This window comes from Juglans regia, chromosome 8 (assembly GCF_001411555.2).
Source record: "Juglans regia cultivar Chandler chromosome 8, Walnut 2.0, whole genome shotgun sequence".
Classification (NCBI taxonomy): Eukaryota; Viridiplantae; Streptophyta; class Magnoliopsida; order Fagales; family Juglandaceae; genus Juglans; species Juglans regia.
This window is the reverse complement of record NC_049908.1, coordinates 8,571,475-8,579,415: the sequence shown is the minus strand read 5'-3', so window position 1 is coordinate 8,579,415 and position 7,941 is coordinate 8,571,475. Positions and strand designations below refer to the sequence as shown.

At 34.7% G+C, this 7,941-nt stretch overlaps 1 long non-coding RNA gene across 1 annotated transcript; it reads left to right on the top strand.

Moving 5' to 3' along the window:
• The first annotated feature begins 3,839 nt into the window (after nucleotides 1-3,839).
• On the top strand, nucleotides 3,840-5,773 carry LOC118349262. The gene is made up of 3 exons (XR_004802242.1): nucleotides 3,840-3,952; nucleotides 4,152-5,043; nucleotides 5,704-5,773. It is a non-coding gene; the product is annotated as an uncharacterized LOC118349262 (long non-coding RNA).
• The last annotated feature ends 2,168 nt before the right edge of the window (nucleotides 5,774-7,941 follow it).

The following is a 7,941-nucleotide window of genomic DNA, read 5'->3' as shown; positions in this document are numbered from 1 at the left end:
GATGAGAGCTCTAATAGTAACCCCTCAAATACATTTGACGAAAATAGATAGGCAGAATATGACACATGGAGAAGTTGTGACGCTGATATCTACGAACATTTGGCCCTTCTAACCATGGTCGTGATGGATCAACAATATATTGCCCAACCTCTTATGCCCAGGCCAAAACATAACATTGGCTTGTGTGGAAGGGAATACATCATCGTAGTCTTGAATGGATATCCTGACAACTGTTAGGAGTTGTTCCGAATGGATGTATAAGCATTTTGGGCCTTATGCGATTGGTTACGTAGAGATGTGGCTTTGCGTGATTCGTGACAAGAGGTCTTGGTTGAGGAAGTCCTAAGAATGTTTTGCTACACCGTCGGACATGGTGTGGTTCAACGAAATGTGGCTAACCGGTTTCAACATTTGGTTGAAACCCTAAATCGACATGTCTACGCAGTAATGCAGGCATTATGTCACCTATCGCACCAGGTGATTCAACCAACTCAGATGACTAGGGTGTTGCCTTATATTCAAGAAAATCTCAAACATTATCCACGGTTTGAGGTAAGTTTTTTTTTACATGAGCTACTTTTGTAGGTTAATGAATGGGAAGTGCATTTTACAATTGGCTTAATGTCATCAATACGCGATTTTGAAGTTTATGCAAATTTAACAAAAATCTGTAGAAATGTCATGGTGTAATGGATGGAGTCATGATAGACGCATCTGTATTGGCTTCAGTAAGTAATGCATATCTAAATCAGTATCATCGGATTGCCCAAAATGTCTTGTGTGCTTGCGATTTCGATATGAAACTCACATTCAAATACATCGGGTGAGAGGGTACAGCCCATGATGCTTGTGTTTTAATCGATGTGTTAAGGTGTCCTGGAAACAATTTTCCATGACCTCCAAACGATAATTTGTACACATTATTTAATTTTTACTTTTTAAGTTTGCGATAATTTCTATATACCATCTTTATAAATAATTAATGTTCTACTAAATTTTTATGTTATTATTATTTAATAGATTCTGCATTTTCCTGCACTGAGAGATTTATGCTACCGTATCCAAGGGTGAAATACCACAGATCTAACGTTATGGCAATCGTACCTTCCAAAGAAATAAAGATCTATTTACTTATCAGTATTTATCCCTTCAAAATGTCATTGAACGAACTTTCGGTGTATTGAAGAGGCATTTTCAAATTTTAAATTTAATACCCCCGTACCTTTCAACTCGGCAACAATGTCTTATTGTTGCATATTGTACGATACATAACTTCGTCCGTATGGTTACACCTGATGATGAGGTATTTGTGTCGTATGGCGATCACAATAATTATCTAGCTATAAATGCGAATCATAACATCAGTGAACAATCTCATGTTTATGACATGTCGATTGCATCAGCACAAGCAATTGCCACAATCAAGGTTGTTATTGCGCTACCTATGTGGGTGCATAGTACTGGGCAACAAGAAAACCCGTAATTTTCAACTTGGTATAACAATCTTTTTGTTTATGTTAGCATTGAACAATCGATGGTAAGTTGGGGGACACTTTATTTATATATATCGATGTTTAATATGTAAATAAATAATGGAATAAAATGTGGGCTTGATACTATTGTATTTTTATTGATAATTATTTTATTTTATTTTTATAAGTTTGGAGTAAGAAAAAATTTGCATGCAAAAAGTAGTTGAAAATCAGTTTTTAACATGCATCGAGGGAAATAGTAACGTTGGCAAGATTATATAAAGTGATATTATTTATTAGTTTTGTTATTTTTAAAAGAAGTAAAAAATCATTCAATTTTACTTTATATAATCAAATGAAAATAAGGGAAGAGAATGGTTGGCATTACTCATTTAACTCATATAATAAATAAGAAATAATAGCAATAATACTGTGGCACGGAAGAAGAAGGGGGTTAGTGGGTCTCACTGTATCAGCCTAATGAAAAAGTTATATTTGAAGGAAAGTAAACTAACAAGAATAAATATAGATAGAAGTTACTATTAGGAACATCTATTTTTTACACATGATGTGGTATCATATAGACCACATATCTTTCCAAGTGAATGTTGGAAATAATTAACCAAAAGTAACCACACAGTGAGTGCAAAGTATGCACTGCTATAGTAGCTTCTCTCTAGCATTACTCTAAAATATTCAATTGAAAAGTAAATAAATTAAATTGACTTGATTTTAAGATAAATAATTTTGTAGTTAAACCATTTAATAAAAGAGTAATTCTACATACAATTATAAAGTGTGTAAATACTGTGTAATTGTTTGAAAAAAAAATAGGATCTATTATTAAAAAATTAATTTTTTTTATATAAATCTCATATTTTTTTCATTTTTTTCAAAACGATAATGCGGCAGTTGCAAAATTCATAGTTACAAATATCTTTTCATAAAACGGACAGAGAGTGTTGCTTCGGTTGTTTTCACCCGTATAAAGCCAAGTCAACTGATCAGTACTTTTATTGGTAGAATTCACTTTTTTTTTTTAAAAATTTTTCATAAATATATCTTAATATTTAGACATATTTAGAAATGAGTTGAGATGAATTGAAATGATTTATAAATAATAATAAGATTTGTGAGCTGATCTCAACTCACTTCTCAATCCAAACTGGCCTTTAAATTCATTTTAAATGAACTTCATAGAACTCATTATATCATCTTAATTCACTATTATTTATAAATAACTCAACTTAATTCAACTTAATCAGCTCAATATAATAAATAATATGAAGGTGGGCTGTAAGTGTGGTGCACTTGTAGAAATACGTAATGAAGCTTTTAATGCTGAGTTGCTTATCCAAACCTCCCCCGATGGCACAGGCTGAGCACAGCAGCTCTGCTGCAACATGAAGTGTCTCTGGCTCCACTCACCGTATTTGCAGTTACTGAGTGTATTTTAATAATGGAGTCTAATCTTTTTTTAAAATTTTTTATTATATATAGTCACTTTTACATATTTTTTATACACTCTATTGATATAATTAGCTAGAATAGTTATTTTATAAAAAAAATAACACGACCAATCAAATTATTAAAATACATAAAGAATACGCAAAATAACTGCATACATAATTTTTATTTTTAAAAAAGGAAAATGCTAGAGCTCCCGCTGGGGGCTCCCGCTGGAGCTCTAGTGTATTTTTTTATGTATATTTTTTAATTCTTTTTTTTATGTAGATGTTTTTAATGATTTTAAATATTTTTAAAAAATAAAAAAATTTATAATATTATTAAATAATACTTGCTTAATCACGAAGTAAAATATAAAATATTTTTATATGATTTTTTATTTTACTTCGTGATTAAGGAAGTATTTTTTAATAATTTTTTTTTACTTCTTGATTAAGAAAGTATTTTTAATAATGTTCTAAATTTATTTTATTTTTAAAAAATATTAAAAAAAATTATATAAAAAATAACTTAAAAAAAAACACATACAAAAATACACTATAGCCCCAGCGGGGACTGTAGCACGATCCTTAAAAAAAGTTTTACAAAACTGACTGTATCTAATATTAATGAGAACTGAATCCTGAGGTGAAATATGTCTACTGTTTGTCTGTTACTTCCAACTTCACCTTATATTGGGCCGATAAATCCTTGCTTCGGCTACAAAAACTACTAGGACATTGTGGTCTTGGAAACTGATGTAACCATCATTGGGCCTGAACGCTCACCCAAAAGATACATATTTGGGCCTGAACGCGTTTATAAATTCTTACTTGCAGTTCAAACCTTAGCCGCCTTGCCCTCCCCATTCTCTTCGACCTTCGTCATCACCATCGTCGAGTTCTTCTTGAGGGCGACAAAAGCACAGGGGATCTCTCCCCAGTGAGGGTGCGGCATTGCAACTGGCCCACTGACTGCAGCCAGCTTGTCGGTTACGCTAAAGTTGTGTTTTCGCTATATTTTGCTCTGTTTCCGTAAGTGTTTCTTTCCAAACCAGAAAGGTCCATCCTCCTATATATTTCAATGGTGCGAGTGCTGGTGTTCTTTCTGCATTGATGTGGGTTTTTCTGGTTGGACTTGGCAAGGATGTTTTATTTTGGTTTCTTCTGTAATTAGTCTATCTTTTTCACCTGTATCTGTTTTTAAATGGGTATTACTTTCTCTTGTTTGCAGGCATTAGGTGAAAAGATTTGGGATTGTATTTGGTATGGAGCCAGGTGGAAGTGAGGAGGAGAAGAATCTGGTACTTTATTTTGTATTTGCCTTTAAACTTCCTCACATCAATTTTATCCAAGCTAGCCACCATGGCAGCAGATGCAGAACCTTCGCAAATGATACTGAAACCAATTCGTACGAGTCATATAAAGGGCTTCGACAATCCCATATTCCCAATGCTCCTTTTTCTTCATCATCTTCTTTTCCTTGCAATGTCTTTTGCATCATCTGGGTTTCAACAGTTCAGATTTTAGTTGTTCAAAGGGAGTTTCAGACATACACACACGCAGAGAGAGAGAGAGAGAGAGTTTTGACCCGAGCCGAAGATGTTCGGGTCGTGTTGTTTATTGTTGGCGGGTCGGGCCTAAACCCAGCTCGGATTGACCGGGTTGTAGCCCTAGAACCAACAACATTTCGAAGGTATTGAACGCATGCTACGGACCATCACGGGTGTTCATGTTCATGGCAACATTAAATAGCAATATTGATGGAGGTCGGGTCTCGGGACTGACCATGTGGAGGTCATGGTTACGTACCACTCCTTTCCAAAGGAGTAAATCTACTCATCTGCCGTCCTTTTCCTACTCCACACACCGTGGTGACATGGCTTTTTTTTAATTTTTTTTTTCCCTCCCTCTTACACAGTAAAACACACGTTTTATTCGAACTATATTCCAAATCCTTCCCATTTCGAATTTTTTCCCCTCCCCTGCATTCTCCCTCCTCCTGCTTCGCCCCAATGCCCTCCTTCACCCACGGCGTCCAGGTTACATTTCTTGTCCTTGGATAACGTCCGGCACCGTATGGCCCAGCCGAAGACAACCGACCGACCGAACAAACTCATACCGAGGTTGGGCTCTCTCTCGATGTACATGGCTGAGTTATTTTTACACTTGTTTTACAGGTTTTCTCTTTTTTCTTTGATGCGTTTGTGTTTGTTTGTACATGGCTGAGTTCTTATCGTGAACATGGCGGATTTTATGGCCCAACTATTTCCTCTTTGTTTGGGTTTTCCTCAAATATAGAGTAATAGATTTCTTTCGTAGCTCTATATAGAAAGATTAAATTTTTTTCTGTGCAATCTGGAAGCTGGAGGTGACTGACCCATTTTTTTCTCTGGGTTTTCCTCCTAGGGTTTTTAATTATTACTAGAGATCGATGGTGGGTGATGGTTGTTTTTATTATTACTAATCGATTAAAGTTAACTGAACAAAAGTTGGTACAATTTAAATTAAGATTTTATGAGATATCTCAACTGTATGTGGCATATGCTTTTGATCTGGTAACGTAGCCTATGCGGCAATATCTAACAATGACACATGAGAATTTGCAGCACACAGGCATTAACACTCAACAATCTATATATTTTGTCCTTTTGACCTCCAAATGTAGTATATTCTCTGTCATTTTAATTGAGAATCTATTGTGTTTCCAAAATTGAGAAAATGAATGTGAAAAACCTACTTGCTATTGAGGAAAATAGAATTGGGTTTCTTCTTTGATTCTGTAGCTACAGTGAAGGAGAAATGAATGTAAAACTGCTGCAAGATATGCTACTGCAGAGCATGAGCTCTCTCGATTGAGAAGGCAAGATATCTCTCAACCACGATATTTATTATTATTCTCTATACAGATTGAATGCCAAACATTGAAAAAACAAATATTAACCATGTATATACCTGTTGCTTGAAAATTTGCAGGATAATAAGAAGTCATTAAGCGTGCTTGTGTAGCATAATATCCATCCGCTTCCAATCTAGCATTAGCATTCCTGTGCGTTCATTACCATTCTTATGTTTTTTGTATTGATCTTCTTGTTATTCTTTGTTGGCCATTATTTATATATGCATATCAATATATTAGGGATGGAATGTCTATAATCTAAAAACATTAGGTGATTTTAATAGTGCATTATCCATTATGTGTAGCTGCTAAAACACGAAGCACCTTTTTCCATGCTTTTTTTTTTTGTGTTTTGTTTTTTTTCTTTGGATAAATGAGGTCATTCCATAGTATGGAAGTTTAAAACACAGCTATACAGACTCAGTCAACCTACCAGTAAGAGAGACAATGAACCTTAAGCAGGGATATAAACAAACCTCATTTGCTAAGTACAGAAAGGGGAATTTACCACAAAAAACAAAGAGTAAATCTACTAAAAAACAAAAGGTCCTATTCAATACAGACAGTCTTTACATGCAGTGAGATGGTTTTTGAATCTGCACTCTTCGGAACGAACTAGGCCGCCAAAAATCTTGCAATTCCTTTGCAACCATATGTGGTATGCCATGGCACCCAATACAAGTTTGCATATAATAGCCCTTATATTTCTAGCTTTTTAGATTATTCAATGTCCGGTCCATAACTTTTCCCCAATTAGTTGCAGATATACCCGATAAGCACTTCCTCCTTTTCACCAGAAGCATTTTCCGCATAGGCTATCTTTTTTTTAATTAAGATTTTTTGAGAAAGGTTCTGGACAGCTTATCTTAGGGACATTGTTTTCCTCCATATTTATTTAACTGTTTAATTGTCAACCTTTTTAAAGTCGATGAAAGGCCACCCAAGCCTTCTACATCGATTTCACCAACTCGAGTATGATACACATTGGTCATTTAGAAATGTCGTCGTGTTTGATATTTCCATTTAGTTAATGTTTTTATTCGTTTACTTTAGGGATATTATGGTCCAAGAAATTCGTACTACCCGTCATTTATAATGCATCCAAATGCATGTCCAAATCCATATACATATGCATGGCGTAGTCACGTAGATTCTTTCTAAGCTTTTTAAAATTTTTTTGTTACGTGCATTTGAGCCATTCTAACACTGTGCCTAATTACAGCCTCCCTCGAAGCCACCTTTTGGACCCATGATGTTATACCCTCCATTTAATATTGCAGATGAGTCAGGACGGGTTTAACAACTGTGCAGGTAGATTCCTTTCTACCTACATGGTGAGGTCTCGGAAGCTCAACTTGGTGCTAACATCGATGATATTGTTGGAACACATTGTAGTAATGTCACACTACCAATGCCATCGGGCAATGAAGAAGTGTGAGGCTATGGTTGTAACTATGGTTATTGTTGTGGCTGTGAGGCTTTGTAATGAAATATGTTGTGGGTGTGAATTTCTCTTAATGTTAGACCGTAGAATTTGTTGTAAAGAATGTAACGAATGATTGCTTGTTGTGATTTGTAATATGTAGTTTAAAGAACTGAGAATTTAAATCATGTTGATAATTGCATACTTGTTGTGCCATTTTAGTTCCAGGCAGGAAGATAATTGTCGTGGACACCTTGTCCCATTAAAATTCTATATATAGGTGTTACTAGAAAATGAAGAATATTAATGGACCATAACCATATAACCAAATTAGCAGTATCTGTCCAAAACATAGTTTGAACCATCCATTTACAATTAACAGTAATGATACATTTATAGTCTAAACCAACCAAAAACTATTACCATAGATAACATCCAGTATACACAATAATACACGTGCACATCTATTTTCTACAGTCCGCTTTTGAACTTCATCTTCTTGCTTATGAATAGCATTCACTCTCTCAATTAGTTTATCTTTCTTTTTTTGAACTTCATACTTGAGCAACAATAAATCATCTTTCCTCTTCCAAATTGCATTTTCTCTTGTTAGAATTCTTTTCTACAAGTTGAAGGATATTTGTCTATATCTTGCTTCTCCCTGCATACCACTTGAAAAAAAAATTGGCAGTTTAGAGCCAA